This window comes from Lactuca serriola, chromosome 8 (genome assembly GCF_051521515.1).
Source record: "Lactuca serriola cultivar US96UC23 chromosome 8, Lser_US96UC23_V15, whole genome shotgun sequence".
NCBI lineage: Eukaryota > Viridiplantae > Streptophyta > Magnoliopsida > Asterales > Asteraceae > Lactuca > Lactuca serriola.
The window spans coordinates 194677686-194694928 of NC_136415.1; the positions used below are offsets into that span (position 1 = coordinate 194677686).

At 40.1% G+C, this 17243-nt stretch overlaps 1 pseudogene; it reads right to left on the reverse strand.

Annotated features, from left to right (window-relative positions):
- Positions 1–2271: 2271 nt before the first annotated feature.
- Positions 2272–10961, reverse strand: LOC145067730 (vacuole membrane protein KMS1-like; annotated as a pseudogene).
- Between the last annotated feature and the right edge of the window lie 6282 nt (positions 10962–17243).

The window sequence follows — 17243 nt, forward strand, 5'->3', positions numbered from 1 at the left end:
CCTTCCATCTGGTTAGTTCTTGCGACACAACTAAAGTGATATGGGATAGGCTTAAGGAACTCTACTCCACTGATGCAGATCTTGAGCATTCTACGCAAACTCTTTTACTTTCAGAGTTTGGTGCCTTTGTACAGAAACCAGAAGAAAGTCTAAGTCAATCCTTCAACCGCTACAATCATCTTCTTAGCAGAATGATGAAACATGACATTGGACGTGAAATAATAAAAAAAGGGTCACATTTATGAATGGACTTCGACCAGAATGGAAGGAAGTGGTGTCTACTGTTAAGGCACATGAGCAATTCAAGAACTATACATTGGCCAAGCTTGTTGGCATACTGAAGGCACGTGAAAATGAAGTGACTAAAGAGGCTAAAGTTCTCTCAGGGATGGGATCATTGGCCCTTATCGCAAAGGGTAAGAAGGTGGATGAAGATGATGATTCAGATTTTAAGCTCTCTAATTGTGATATGTCTAAAGAAGAGTTTGAAATGATGGTGTCGAACCCAAAGAGGTTTGCAAAGAAAAACTTCAACCGAAACAAGAACAGAAACTGGCAGGGTAGTTACAGCTCTAAAAATGTGAAAGTGGAAAATGAGAATGGTTCGCATAAGGAAGAAGATAAGAAATAGAAGACGCTAATAGGAGAATCCGGTTATGATTGCAACTATTGCCACTGCAAAATCATTTAGCCAAGGGGTGCATGCTGTGAAGATTGAACGAGAAGAAAGAGGGAGAAGATGATGAGGCTTACCATCTATGAAAGCTGTAAGAAATTAAGAAGAAAAAGAGTGTTGATAACTCTATGTCTGCTTTAATTGTACAGGAAAATGAAACTGATGATGACTTTGGAAGGGTGGTAGTATGGTCCACAGATTCTGAAGATGAGGAGGTTCGCAAGATTACTCATGGTAGAAGCTTTGTTACGAAAGATGAGGATTCACGTCTTAGAGGAAAATGTTTTACGGTTACAAATGATGTGTCCCAGATGCGAGGGTATGCCACTGACACTGGATATGAGAACAATAATTGTTTTGCTGCAAGGCCGATGTATGATCAAATCAACGAGTGTGATCAAATGATCAACAAGGTAAACTTCATTCTCGAACACTACTAGAAAAACAGCCTTTTACGACGCTCATTGCGCGTCGTAAAAGGCTCAGACGACGCGCAAATGCGCGTCAAGGAAGGCCCTGTCAAAAAGGGAGACGACGCGCATTTACAACGCGCAATTACGACGCGCGTTTACGACACGCAATGCGTATCAAGGAAGGCCCTGTCATAAAAGAAGACGACACGCATTTGCATGTCGTAACCTTACGACGCGCGTGTTAATGACACGCAATGCGTATCAAGAAAGCCCCTGTCAAGAAAGGTCATGTTATAAATGAAGATGACACACATTTTTGCGTATCATAATTTAAATGTTTAAAAAATATATTATTTATAGATTTACTAATTTTCAAATTAAATAATAAATTAAAAATCTCATAATACAAAATAAAATAACATAAATAACAAATATAATTCATTTCACTAATATGTCAAATACAAATAATTATTCCAAAAGTGAGTAAATCTTATAAAAAAGTGAACTCATTTATATACAATTGAACTTAAATTCACTTGTTCCATATAAATGTTGACTCAAGTTTCCATTTTCAATGAACTCATACACCAAAAAAAAGGAGCCCTCCACACAATATCGTATTAAACGCACCTGCAAATATAAAGTCAAATGTTAAATAAATATGGCCAACTCAAAATCTTGATAAATATATTTATCAATTGAAATACCACATACCAGGTTTAGATGATAAACATGTGTTAACAGATAAAATAATATAATTATGTCTAAAACTAATATTCCAAACCTCGCCTATGAGTTCTGCATAAATAAGTGGCAGCAGTTATGGAAGAAGGCCCTTGATGAGATTTGGCTTGTTGTGGCCAGCTATACTCAAAGCCAAAACAGTTGCACGCCTAACATGCTGCCCATGTTTATCAAAATTTAACAGATCATGCTAATAACTCATACGTATAGAATTATAAGGAAAAAAAAAGAGTAGGGTTTTCCCCATTCCGTTGAATTAGACAAAACAAAATGTTTTCTTTCCATTCCAATGGAATGAAGAATTCCATTCCTCCCCTGATTCCAGCATATATAGAGATACTTACCCTGATCAATTAATTTAATCAAATATGCATAAAAATACCAATCACCCCATCAACACTTTTGTTAAATCAACACAATAACACTATTATTAAAAAACTATGACTCAAATTTTGTAAAGGAGCTGTGTTTTAAATATTGAGCATGTGAAAGGAACCATCGCTTCATGTGATTTAAGTTTGAAGCAACTCCATTATTCTCTGATGAGGAAGCATCCAGTTCTTCTGTCACATCCATTTTATCACCCGAGATACTTGCTGCAAAAAATTGTACATTTTTTGTCATTTTTAAAACAATATTCAAATAATTTTCTGTCATGTTTTCACAAACATCATTTATCTAGATAGCACTTTATCAGTGTATCACTTAATGAGGAAAAAAAGCAATTTGAGAAGGGAATAGCAATATACGAAAAGGAAAAAAAAATAATAATAAGAATAAGTATAAGAAACCTGCTCTAGAAATGAAATATGGAGGTAGCTCTCCTAATGCAGTTCCAAGGCCTCAAAGAATAGCTTCTACCTGTACTTGAGGCAAAATGCTGCTAAGTGGAACCTGAACACCTTGAGAGGATAAAAAAACAATGGAGGCCCAAACTCTGAACAATCCTTTTGAAGCCATGTATTGCCTCTGTTTAACTTTATTGTATCATAAACAACACTTTTAAGATCCACCCGACCACACTGCAGTGCTTTTATTGTGAAGAAAGCAATGTGGGGACCCAGATATAGAACAAAAGTGTGCAGCCCAGACCCTGATCAATTAATTACAAATACAACTTAACAAAACTTCAAAAACTTTGGTTTCCAAAAAAGAACATAATAAATGAAAATGCAAGAATATAATTTTCTAAAGGGAAAAATACAAAACAACACTTGTACTTTCACCATTTTATTGATTTAGCCACTGAAGAAGTATTATTATTTTTATTAAATTAGCTATTGAACTATTATTATTATAATAATAAATGATAATGGGGATAAAGTTGATTGAGCTCACCAAGACCAATGGAAGATGCAACACCAAGAGCTACCCACCACAGTCCAAACCTTGCATATTCAAGAAGCTCTTCAACATGCTACAAGAACACATGTATCACATATTCATCATTATATATTAATATGTAACATATAATCATGAAAAACAAGGAACTTACAACCTCATCGATAATTTGAAGGAACTTTGAGTACGATGAATCATAGGCAAAGAATTTGTTAACAAACATAATACCTATTGAAGATCAACGTACAACTGATTTTGTGTTTTGTTTTGATTTTATGCTTTTCTTGGAAAACAACTAATAAAGATCAATAAATAGAGACCAAAAAATGGTATTTACTTCGTGTTATGGATGATCTCGTGATCAATAGAAGCTTTCATTTGAGAGAACTCATATACATCATTATTTCAAATAAAACTGCAGAAATATGTAGTTGTAATGGCCTAATGTAAGTAATAGGCAATAAGAAGTACCTTTCCATGAGGACCATCCACAGACAGAAACAAGAGTCCAGCTGCAACTGTGAGTGTGACAAAAAGCATAAGCCAGACAACATGTGTCAGAAGGTATACCAGTCATCTTGTTATATACTGAAGAACATCCACTATAAAAAGCTTCAATGTTTTGAAAGGTTGTGCTATTAATGTCATATTCTCGAGTTCTTGTTTATGCTTCTCACGCAGTCCTACAATTACAAACAAGAAAACCGATTAGCCAAGGAAACAAGGCATCCACTCACCATTACAAAAATATAAACCCAAAATTGGAAAAAAAAATCCAAATGGTAAAATGAGAACTTCCATGATTAAGGCTGTGTTTGTTACACGAGACAAAAAAGATTACAATTTTATCCAATTGACATCAGTCCACTCAATGCACACTAGACACGGATTGGACTCATAAAAAACCAATCGTGGGACCTAAAAAGGTCCAAAACTCCATCAACGTAAATCTAAGCATTTATGAGGCAAGTTGAAAGCTTTTTACCTCAAATGAGTACCAAAAAGTGATGTTATCTCAGATCCTTGAGCTCAAGCTACTCATGTCTTCTTCTTCAACTTCTTCCTTCTTCTTTCAAGCTTCTAAACACCACAATGAACTTCACAAGGCCAAAAACACACCAGAATGAGGAATGAGAGGCTATCTACGGTTTCTGGGGTTGAGAGGTTGGTAAGGAGGCTAGGGTTTGAATAATAATGTTGTATTTATATGGCTTAAACCTAAGAAATTAGAGTTTTGAGTCTGCTTGCGTACGCACCTCCGCCCCCCCCCCCCCCCCACATCCAATGTTGCACTACGCCCTGCATACGTCAAGCTTACTTACTCCCAACATACGTCTTCGGGTAGCCCAATCCTATCAGCCCACTTGCTAAAGCCCACTCAATAATCCACTTATTTATTTCATAGCCCAACGATTAATTTCAAAGATTTTAAATAATTATTACCTCAAGTGACGGATGTTACAATTCTCCCCACTTGAATCAGACTTCGTCCTCAAAGTGTGTTATGCCTGGAAATAACTCCGGGTAGTGCTCCCTCCTCGTTGGTCTCCCAAGTCCACTATAAGCCCTTTTCGGTGTTACCACTGCTCCTTCACCAGCTCTACCCTCTTGTTCCTCAACTCTTTCATCTTCATGTCGAGAATGGATACCGGTAACTCGATGTAGTTCAGGGTGTCATCAACCTGTATATCCTCTAAAGGCACAACTGTGGAGTCATCCACTAAGTACTTCCACAGTTGGGAGACATGAAAAGTGTTGTGGATCTGGTTGAGCTTTGCTGGAAGATCCAAACGATAAGCAACCCGGCCCACCCGAGCCAAAACCCTGAACAAACCGATGTACCTGGGGCCTAGCTTTCCCTGCTTCCTAAACTAGATGACACCTTTCCAAGGAGTCACCTTCAGGAGAATGATGTCGCCCACCTGAAACTCCAAGTTTGAACGGTGCTTGTCAGCATAGCTTTTCCGTCGACTCTGAGCAGTCTGGAGCCTACTCTAGACCTGCTGGATCCTCTCAGTGGTCTTGAATACCATCTCAGTACTCCCCATGACTCTCTGACCAACCTCGCCCCAAAAGTTAGGGGTCATACACTTCCTCCCATAAAGCATCTCGAAGGGAGGACATGCGATGATGGTGTGGTAGCTATTATTGTAGGAAAACTCTGCCAGGGAAATGTAGGTATCCCAACTACCACCAAAGTCTAAAACACACGCCCGTAGCATGTCCTCCAAGTTTTGGATGGTCCTCTCGCTCTGTCTATCTGTCTATGGGTGAAAAGTTGTGATAAAGTGCAGATGAGTACCCAACTCGTCATGAAATTTCTTTTAGAATTTGGAAGTGAACCGTACATCTCGGTCAGAAATCACGGAAACTGGAACCCTGTGTCGAGCTACTACCTTCCTGATGTAGATATCAGCCAGCTTCTTGGATGATATGCTCTCCTGAATCAGAATGAAACGAGCACTCTTGGTCAACCGATCAACAATGACCCAAATCGAATCCACTCCTCGTGCGTTCCTGGGAAGCTTCGTGATGAAATCCATCATAATATCCTCTCATTTCCAGATAGGGATATCCGATGGTTGACTCCTGTCGTGAGGTCTCTAGTGCTCGGCCTTGACCTTCCAGCAGGTCAAGCACCACTCCACGTACCAAGCTATGTCCTACTTTATGTAGGGTCACCAATAATCAAGACGAAGATCTTGATTCATCTTCGTTGCCCCGGGATAGATGGAGAACCTCAACATGTAAGAATCGTCCATCGGAACCTAGCGTACCCCACCCCAGTAATGAACCTAGACCCTACGATACAGGGTCAATAACCTACAACTGACATAATAAAATATGGCCACCTGGCCTACGATCCGGTCACATTTCTGGTGCTCTTCCTTCATAACCTCAACCTGTGCCTCCCGAATCTGCTCCAAAATCGGAGTCACTAATGTCATCCTCAGGTAGATGTATCGGATAGGGGTTGCGAATGCCTTGCAACTAAGTGCATCGACCACAACATTGTCCTTCCCTGGGTGGTATAGGATCTCACAGTCGTAATACTTCACCACGTCCAACCATCGCCGCTGCCTCATGTTCAGATTTGGCTGGTCCATCAGATACCTCAGGCTCTTGTGGTCCGTGTAAATGGTACAATGGACCCCATAGAGGTAGTGTTGCCAAAACTTGAGGTCAAAAACAACCGCCCCCAACTCCATGTCGTGTGTCAGGTAATTCTCCTTGTAAGGCTTAACTGCCTCGAGGTGTAGGCAATGATGTGCCCCCTCTGCATCAACACTACACCAAACCTTATATGGACGCATCATCGTACACTACAAAATCCTCAACGCCCTCTGGCAGGGCTAAGATCGGTACCGCGCACAATCTATGCCTCAATGTCTCGAACGCTGCCTACTGCTCAAGTCCCTAGTGAAAGACAATAGCCTTCTTCGTCAACCGGGTCACAAGTACCACTATCTTGGAGAATCCTGAAGGAATCTCCGATAATAGCCTGCTAAACCGAGGAAGCTCTGAATCTCAGATGGATACTTTGGAACCTCCCATCTCATTATGGCCTACACCTTGGCCGGGTCGACCAGAATATTGTTCTGGTTGACAAGGTGTCCCAGAAACTACACCTTGCATAACTAGAACTCGCACTTGGAGAACTTGGCGTACAAGCTCTTCCTCTTCAGGGTGTCCAACACCTCTCGTAAGTTCTCCTCGTGCTGCTCCTGAATATTGGAATAAACCAATATATCATTAATAAGAACTATCACAGACCGATCCAGCATCGGTCTGCATACGCGGTTCATGAGATCCATGAACACTGCAGGAGCATTGGTGAGCCCAAATGGCATCACCACAAACTCATAGTAGCCATAGCGAGTCCGAAACCCTGTCTTCTGCACATCCTTGTCTCTGACTCTTATATGATGGTAGCCTGATCACAAATCAATCTTGGAAAACCATGATTCTCCTTGAAGCTGGTCGAAGAGATCATCAATCCTCGGGAGTAAGTAACGGTTCTTCACCGTTACCTTATTCAGCCCCGGTAATCTATAGACATCCGATGTGAGCCATCCTTCTTCTTCACAAATAGGATTAAGGTTCCCCAAGGCTAATTGCTCGGCCTGATAAATCCCTACTCTAACATCGCCTGTAGCTGTATAGAAAACTCCTACATCTTGGGAGGAGCCAACCGATATGGTGCCTTGGCTATCGGAGCCGCACCCGGAACTAGGTTAATCTTGAACTCCACATGTCTCTCTGGAGGTATCCTAGGCAACTCTTCCGGGAACACATCCGGATACTATCGCACAACTGGCACATCACTCACAGTCGTCTTACCCTTCTTTCGGGTATCCGTAACATAGGAAACATAATTTGCGCATCCCTGCTGAAGGTAGCGCCTAGCCCTCGCTATTGAACACAAAGTTGGCCCGTGTTGTAACCTTTCTCCCTAAATCATCAACTCTCCCCACTTGGGGTCCTAACACGAACCAACTGCTGCTCACAGTCGATCATTGCCCCATTAGGGCTCAACCAATCCATGCCTATGATGACCTTGTTCCCATGCAAAGGTATGGGAACCAAATCCACGAGGTAACACTCGTCATACATACTCAAGACACAATCTCTCTAAACCTATGATGCCCAAACGGATTGGTCGTCCGTAATATCGAACTCTAAAGGACAATCCAACATGCCTGAAGACTCAACAAACTTCTTGCTGAGTGCAAGAGATACGAATGATCGGGTAGCCCCTGATTCAAATAACACATGTACTGGGATGTTGTTCACATGGAATGATCCTGAACAAAACACATAGAATATAAATATCAAAACAGATATGTAATAAAGGTTAGGGAGAAGAAAACATACTCGTCACCACATCCGGTGTGGCATGCGCCTCCTCGACGGTCAGCTGGAAAGCTCATCTCCTCACCACTGGAGCATCTGTCTTGCCCTGTCGGCCATCTGTGATCCGCAGGGTCGCTGGAGCTGGCACCGCCACTGGCGCTTCTGATACCAATCTCAGGTAGTTGGCCTTTTTATAGCCCTTCTGATTGCAATGGAAGCAAATCAGGTCTGACGTCTGAAGGGTGGGGGTGCGGGCAGTACAATCCCTACCAAAGTGCCCAAGGTTGTCACACTTATAGCAGCCAGATCTCCCTAATCTGCAAACTCCCTCATGCGTCTTGCCGCATATACCACAACGGCTCCGGCCCTGCTGGCCCTTCGACATCGAGTCGAATCCCTTGGGTTTCTTCCTAGAAACCCCATTCGTCTGCCCAGTCTCCACCTTCTTCTTCCTGACGTGCTTTATATCAATCTCCCTCTCCCTCTCCCTCGCTATCATATCATCCAAGGTCAGGCATGCCAAGTAGCAGATATATTTTTGTATGTCGGCTCTTAACATATCATGGTACCGGATTTTCTTTATCTCCTCATCACCCGCATAATGAGGCACCAATAAGGCCCTCTCCCTGAACTTGGAAGTAATCTCCACCACTGACTCAGTAGTCTGTATCATATCCAAGAACTCCATGGCTAGCTGCTGAATCTCCACAGTCGGTGCAAACTCGGCTCGAAATCTGGTCATAAATTCCGACCTGGTCATAGCCTTAATGGCTGGAGCTCCCATAGAATCATTGACTGCCTCCCACCAGTGTCTAGCCCGCTCCCTCAAACAACCAGCCGCAAACATGACCTTCGACCCCTCAGGGCAGAAGCTCATCACCTGCGCAGACTCAATGTCCGCAATTCATCGTCTCGCCATAATGGGGTCCTTCATCCTGCTGAATTCTGGCACTCTATATCCCTTAAAATCCTTGAAGGAGAGCATACGAGTCCCTGACTAGCTAGGTGCCATGTCACTCCTGAAATCCCTAAGGTGGTCCTCCATCATCTTAATAATTCCCTCCTTGATCGACCCAAAAATATTCGGGTTCACCTTAAGGATGTCTCTTGTAATCTCGGATGCAATAAACTCGTGCAATCCGTCATCAACTGATTTGGATCCTGTACCCAAACCTGACCTAGACCCTGAACCTCCTGCTCCGTGACGTGTCACCAGCATTCTGAAACAAAACACTCAATCGTCAGGGTTATACACAATATCGAGAGACCTCATACTCACCACAAGTTCCCTGGTTTAATCTCAGCTTTCCTTGAATCGAGTATGGATCCTCTACTTTCAGTAGTATGGGCCCATACTACCTTCCATATCTATCTGGACTTTCCTCAAGAATTACCTTAACTCCAGCAAGTCCCTTTCACTACTACTGCTCTCCGTGCTAATCTCATCCTAGACTTACCCTAGGGTAATCTCCAACCCACTCTCCGCCATCACCTGCATAAGAAGTCCCTGCTACCTTTCCCTAACTAGCTCGCGAATACCATTACATATTACCAAGACCAGACAATTCTTCGAATGAGAGGTCTCTCCCTATAATGGTTAGACTCAGACGAGAGCTGCGAAATAGGGCTAAACCTAGCCTTCTAAAATTATTTAGTCCTCGTAATATGTAACTTAACATATCCGTTTACTAGTTAGTTAAAGATAACTAGGACCCCTAAAAGCACAAAGCAAGCAGCATTCGGGTATTGACTAACCAAAACCAAGCATATCCTAATCAGGCTATCACATCACTAACTAGTCAGTACTATAATGCAGTTCAATAAGCACATACAGCAGGCACATAAGGCATCTTCCTAGATCCTTTAGCACTAATCTAGCATGCAGTTCTCATACAAATATAGTAGGCATATAAGGCATCCTTCCCAGATCCTTAGCCCTAATCTAACATGCAGTTCTGATAATCATATTATATATCATAGCAAACATGTATGGGTATCTTGGGGGAAACTTACTTGAGCTCGGTTGATTGCATGCATCACACTCCTTGTTCTTTCTCAAAAACCCTTAAATTTCATTTTAGAAAATTTATTTTTCTTGTAAAAATCTCTCAAACCCTTGATTTGAGTCCAAACTCACCTGAAAGTGTGTCTGAATCCTTCAAACCAGGGCTCTGATACCAACTTGTAACATGCCAAAATTTACGTCCAAAAATTTCTCTTTTAATATAACAATTTTAAAACCGTTTGTCTGAAAACCACCATAGTATCAACTCATATCAAAACCAAAGTATCAATAGTCAAAACATGTCATGATAAAACAACATCGGAGTATAAATCCCAAAGATCTCCTGTGCGGAAAATGCAGTGTGATGCGCTGCGATCATGCCGACTCCTTTCCCTTCGAAGAGGAAGTTCTTGAAACCAACACTAAAAACCGTAAGCACAAAGCTTAGTGAGTTCCCCCATCATACCACATATCATACAATAACATATTGCCTAGCATATCCGGGTGCTGGCCTACCCCTTCGGTCTCTTTCAACCGGTAATTGCCTAACATATTAGGGTGCTGGCCTACCCCTTTGGTCTCTTTCAATCGGTAACTGCCTAGCATATCAGGGTGTTGGCCTACCCCTTCGGTCTCTTTCAACCGGTAACTGCCTAGCATATCTAGGTGTTGGCCTACCCCTTCAGTCTCTTTTAAAAAGTAATGGGGACTATTTCACCCCTATCACTACCACATATCATCTTAGTACATAAACACATAAGCCACATACTGCCTAGCATATCTAAGTGATAACCTACCCCTTCGGTCCTTACGGATGGTAACAGGGTCTATCCTACCCCTCCTACCACTATCACATAATATCATAGCATACTAGCACATACGCATAACATATAGTGGCATACCAGACAATTATTACAAAGACAATCATCTCAACTATAATCAACTACTAGTGGGCTAGCATTGATGCCTTCGCCCCACTTCTACTGGAAGGTAACTCACCTCGTAAGGCTAAATGCAAAATCTCACAGTAAGGAATCTCTAACAGCTGCTCCAACGACTCCCCGACTATCATTATCACACTAACACTTAGTCAAAATCCAATAAGCCTTCTTAGGGTAAAAATGACCATTTTACTCCCTTGTCTAATTTGGACCATATCCTAGGCCCAATTCCTTCTAATCTTTCCAACCCTACTAATGGCCCACTAAAGGCCCACTAATGGCTTAATATTCTAAATTGGGCCCAACTCCTCAAATGGGCCTCCCCTAAGCCCAAACATGTCCTTAGCCCAATAACTGACTCTTGATGGCCCACTAAGGCCCGGGAGCTAAGAAGTCCAAAGATTGGCCCAAACCGAGGCCCAAATGACGTGAAACCCAAATCAGTGAGTACGTAGGACATACCCGTCTGTACGCTAAGCGTACAGACTGCATGGCTTGTACGCCCAGCGTACTACTGTGTTAAGCCATACTCCTCAAAAATGCTAAATCCCTTGAGATCTTAAGCCTAAAATATAGATCTGAGTCCATTAGCATGTGTTAACTCATAAAGTCATTTACTTGGTGGCTTGGAACCCACCAAATAGACCCAAGTTGGAGTATAGTAACTAACTTCCATGGAAATGACTAGAACTCATGCACGGTCACAAAAGGACCTTAAAGATCAAAACTTTACTGTTATTGGGACACATTTAGAACTAAGGGTGGAAACCGTAAGCCTAGAAATGGATTGTACTCATAAAAATCCATTCTTGGGCCTAAAAAGGTCCAAAACTCCATTAACATAAATCTAAGCATTCATGAGGCATTTTGAAATCTTTTTACCTCAAATGAGTGCCAAATGGTGATGTTATCTCGGATCCTTGAGCTCAAGCTACTCAAGTTCTTCTTCATCAACTTCTTCCTTCTTCTTTTACGCTTCTAAACGCCACAATGAACTTCACGAGGCCAAAAACACAAAAGAATGAGAAATGAGAGGCTATCTAGGGTTTCTGAGGTTGAGAGGCTGGTAAGGAGGCTAGGGTTTGAATCATAATGTTATATTTATATGGCTTAAACCCTAAAAATTAGGATTTTGAGTCTACTTGCATACGCTGCGCGTACATCTTTGTACGCTCCGAGTACGCACCTCCTCCCCCCGCATCCAATGTTGCATTACGCCCCGTGTACGCCAAGCTTAAGCCCAACATACGTCTTTGGGTAGCCCAACCCGATCGAAACACTTGCTAAAGTCCACTCAATAATCCATTTATTTATTTCATAACCCAACAATTAATTACAAAGATTTTAAATAATTATTACCTCAAGTGACGAATGTTACAGTCCTGCTTTATGTTGTAGGCTAAGATACTATGGCGGTCCAGATGTATTATAGGCCTTGGAGGCGGTCCGTTCAGACTATAGGCCCGAGGGAGCAGTCCAACTATATGTTGTGCGATTAGGAGAGAGGTTCAGGTGTATTGTAGATCTTGCGAGGTGGTCCAGTCAAACTGTAGGCTCATGTATGTATGCATTGTATGTGTATTGTTGTGTGGGGTATTTTTGAGGAACTCACTAAGATTTTGCTTATATTTGTTGATTTAAATATTTTAGGTACCTCAGATGACTGGGGAAAGGAGAAGACGTGATTATACACATCATCCAATAGTTCTATGTTTTGAGAGATACTCTGTTATTATTACTTTGATTTTGACATGGTTGTAAAACAATGTTTTGGTGACTTATGATTTCTATGAAAACGCCTTTTAAAAATAAAAAAATTTACTATCGTTTTTGGGACGCTACATGGTGTGAAAATGAGTTTTTTTAGAAAGTGTTTGGATTCGATTTTGTGGTGGGGAAAGTCAATAAGTTGTTTTTAAAAAGTGTATATCTTAACTTATATATGTTTTAAGGGGTATTTGACTTTTACAACCCAAAAAATATTGTATTGGGTGTCTAAGCCCATAACTATAATTGGTATGCACTTAATTTGATTGTAGCATGGTCATTTTGGGTTGTCTTCACCATAGCAACTGGACATGATGAGTTTTGGAGTTAGAGGTTAATTAATGGTTTATTGATATATTATAAGAATAATATATTAATTGGTAATCATATTATTTAATTAGTATAGATCAGAAATTAATTTGGAATTAATTTAGTGGTCAAAGAAACTGATTAAAAGAACGAGGACTGATTATGTAAATTAGTGATAGTTGTAGTTTTGGGCTATTGGACTATATTGATGAGGAGTGGAAAAAAATCTATGGGAAGCCTCATAGACTTTTCGTCCAAGGCCTATCATATGGGGGTTCCATGGATTGCCTAGTGCCTAAGCAAGGGAATTAGGGTTTCCAGTTGAAAACCCTAGCAGCCGATTTGTCTACCTTCTAAGAGAAATCCTAGCCGATTTCACACTCCTTCTACCTCATTCTTTGCTTGTGGTGTTTGTGACTCCATTAGAGGTGCAACGCTTGAAGCACAAGGGTTTCAAAGGTCAAGGAATTGAAGTGAGGATTACTTGTTACTACTAGCTAACAAGAAAGGTATTCTATTAAACTCTAATATGATTAGATTTCAATTTTATATAGTAGATCTAGGGTTCTTGCTTTGGAAATTTAATTTGCATGTATAACTCGAGAAAAACCTAGATCCAAAGCAATTAGGGTTGCAAGTGCACATAGGAATGTTGTAATGCTCAAAATCCATCAGTGGTATCAGAGCTTAAGGTGTTTTTCTGTTATATATGATGCAATTGTAATTTGTTCAAAGTTGGATCAAAATCATTTTGTTATTTGTCTGCTGAACTCGACGAGTTCAAAGATGAACTTGACGAGGTGGACCAACTCGACGAGTCCTTTCCCTGACTCGACGGGTTGGTTCGTCTGTTGGTAGATTTTTCGGATTTTAGGCCTAAATTAGATTATCATAATTACCTAAAATTGTTTTAACTATTTGAAATCGAATTTTCTGCTATGGTAATGAATATCCTCATCTAATTAAAAGATAATGGTGAACTTTAAGATAATGTCTAATTATAAAATTAATTGATTGTTTATAATTTGATCTAGAAGTTTTGAAAAGTCTTAAAATTTGCCCTCAACTTTTGGAATTTGAAATGTAATTAAAAGTTTAAATTTGAAATATTAAATTCTAAAACCCTAGTATTTTAAAAGTTTAAAATACAACCTTTGTACTATTTTAATATTAATATTAATATATATATATATATATATATGTATATATATATATATATATATATATATATATGTATATAAGATGAGTCAATATTATCATTAGTAGACCTCATTCACGAAGCCGATCTATAAGGGGGTATAAGGAAACTGCCTATAAAATGGCGGTTGAATGGGTGTCCACTCTCACCCACTGCTTTCTTGATTGGTGGAGGGTCGTTAGCCGAACGAATAGGATATGACATTAATAAGTATGATGAAAATTATTAAGTAACTAAATGGTTTTATAAATTCTCCATCTTAGTTGCTTTAGGAAAAATGTGAAAATGATGTTATTCTACAAAATTGCACTTTGCACCTTGCAAGTCGTTAGTGGAGCGTGTGTGGTTAACCGACACACTAACTTGGACTAACAAGTGTGGAAAAGGGTAGCTCAAGAACTATCATAGATCAATGGAGCGTGTGTGGCTAACCGATACATTGATTAGGTGGTAAATGACATTGAGAGTACCAAGCTAATTTGCATGGTTACTCACACCTTGTTTATGATCCTCGGTTATCCAGTCACAAACTTGAAGGGCATAATCGAGATTAAACATACCATTGAAAAGTTCAATGAATCTCAAAATAATCTACGAATTTCATTTCATTGAAAATCTAATTCTTCATTTCGTTTTTCGTGGTGGAATTGGTAAATCGTCATTTACGTACCTTCAAATAATTTGCAATTGGATTACGGCTTCCCTCTTCCGAATTGTGAATTACTGTGTTGGGTCCTAGCGTTAATATTTAATTTGGGTGTTATATTAAGGATTATTTATCTAATCAAACTTTGTCTTTTTTCTTTTTCAGATGTGTGGCTCAAACAACGCTTCTGGCTTGAACTCCAACTCCTCAAGCTTCTTTTCTCTCATGAACATTTGTGCGAGGATCACCTTCGATGGATCCAATTTCAATGATTGGATTCGCAACATTTTAATGGCCTTGCGATATGAAGAAAAGGAATATGTTCTCAACAAGCAACTAAACGAGATCTGTGAAACCAAATCTATTCCTGAACAAATAGTTGAGTATAAGGCTCACGAAAAGTATGCGACAAAGGTGTCGTGTATTATAGTAGCCACTATGACTCCTGAGTTGTAGTGGTTCTACGAAGACTACTGGCCTTACAAGTTGTGCCAAGACTTAATGGAAAAATACAATCAAAGTGCACGTCAAGAAAGGTACGAGATTGTCGCCTCGTTGATAACAACCAAGATGAAAGATGGAGAGTCCATCACAAGCCACTTGCAAAGAATGCAAAGGTATGTGGATCTTTTGCTCAAGTTGAATGTCAACTTTGACGAAGAGTTCGCCATTAATATAATCCTCCACTCTTTATCTCCTTGTTATGATCAGTTCAAGATGACTTATCATATGAACAAGGAGGAAGTCACTTTGAGCAAACTTCAAGGTTTGTTGAGAACTGCTGAAAATGGACTTAAAGGCAAAGTTTTCGAGTCCACTCCTGTTGTTGTTGCCGCGGTCCTTGCTATAGGACATGGAAAAGGGAAAAAGAGGAAATCTCCCTCTAATAACCACAAGGGAAAGTCCCATGATGGATCTTCTTCAAATGGATCCAAAGGTAAGGCTGGTTTTGCCACTCCCTCATCCGATCCTAAAGAAGCAACATGCTTCTACTGTCACGAGAAGGGGCATTGGAAACAAAGCTGCCCGGAATACTTGCAGGACATCAAGGATGAGAAGATAAAACCCAACTTCCCAAGTATTTATACTATTCTATCTAATAACTCATCACATGCAAGCTCTTGGGTCCTTGATACAGGATGTGGTTTTCACATTTGTTCCAATTTACAGGAGCTAAGAAGAAGTAGGGATGTGGAGCATGGGAAGATGAACCTGATAATGGGGAATAGGAAATCGTCGCATGTCACCAAGATTGGGATTTACTCTTTCGTGCTTAGCAGTGGGTTAGGATTAGACTTAAATGATTGTTGCTATTCGTCAGAGACGACGAGGAATATTATTTCTTTTCATGGTTTGTACAGACAAGGTTTTAGATTTTCATTTAATAATGAGTTGGTTCTATTAATGCTTTCTGTAATGGTATTTTTAATTTTGAAGCATTACCTTGTAATGGTATATATGAAACTATGATGGTTGTAGATAACTTAGGAAATAATGTTTTGCATATTGATTCGTCTAATGGTTTAGACAAGGCATGCTTGTGGCATTTTCCTCTTGGACATGTCAACAAGAAGCGCATAGCCCAACTCCAAAAGGATGGAGTCTTGAAGTCATTTGACCTAAAGTCAAATGATACGTGTGAATCTTGTTTACTTGGATATATGAATAAATCACCTTTCACTAGGGGTGTCAATTTATGACACGACATGACAAAAATACACAAAACGAAACAAAATCGGGACGAAATCAAAATTCGAATTCGTGTTCGTTTCGTGTTCGTGTCAAGATTTAAAAACACGATGTCGTGTCGTGTCGTGTTCGTGTTCAAAAATCGACAGGAACTTGACACGATTAAGCATGTGGTTGTCGGGTTTTTCATGTTTGTCGTTTTAATCGTGTTATATATCTTTAAGTATGAATGAAATACACTAATAGTTATGTAATATTATCTTTGTCGTGTCGTGTCGTGTTGTCGTGTTTTAATTGGTTCATTTTCGTGTTAATGAAAAAACACGACATCGTGTCGTGTCGTGTTCGTGTTATACAAAACCTTGTCATGTCGTGTTGTGGCAGACAAAAACACGACACGACTGCCCGATTTGACAGCCCTACCTTTCACTAGTACTTGTGAAAGAGGTGAGGGATTGTTAGATCGCATCAGATCCACCACAAGAGATGAAAACCGCTTCTATGTGACTTTTACCGATGATTATAGCAGATATGGATATATCTACTTAATCAAGCACAAGTCAGAAACTTTTGAAAAGTTCAAAGAGTTTAAGCTAGAAGTGGAGAATCAATGGGAGGGAAGATAAAGATGCTCAGATCTGATAGGGGTGGTGAGTATTT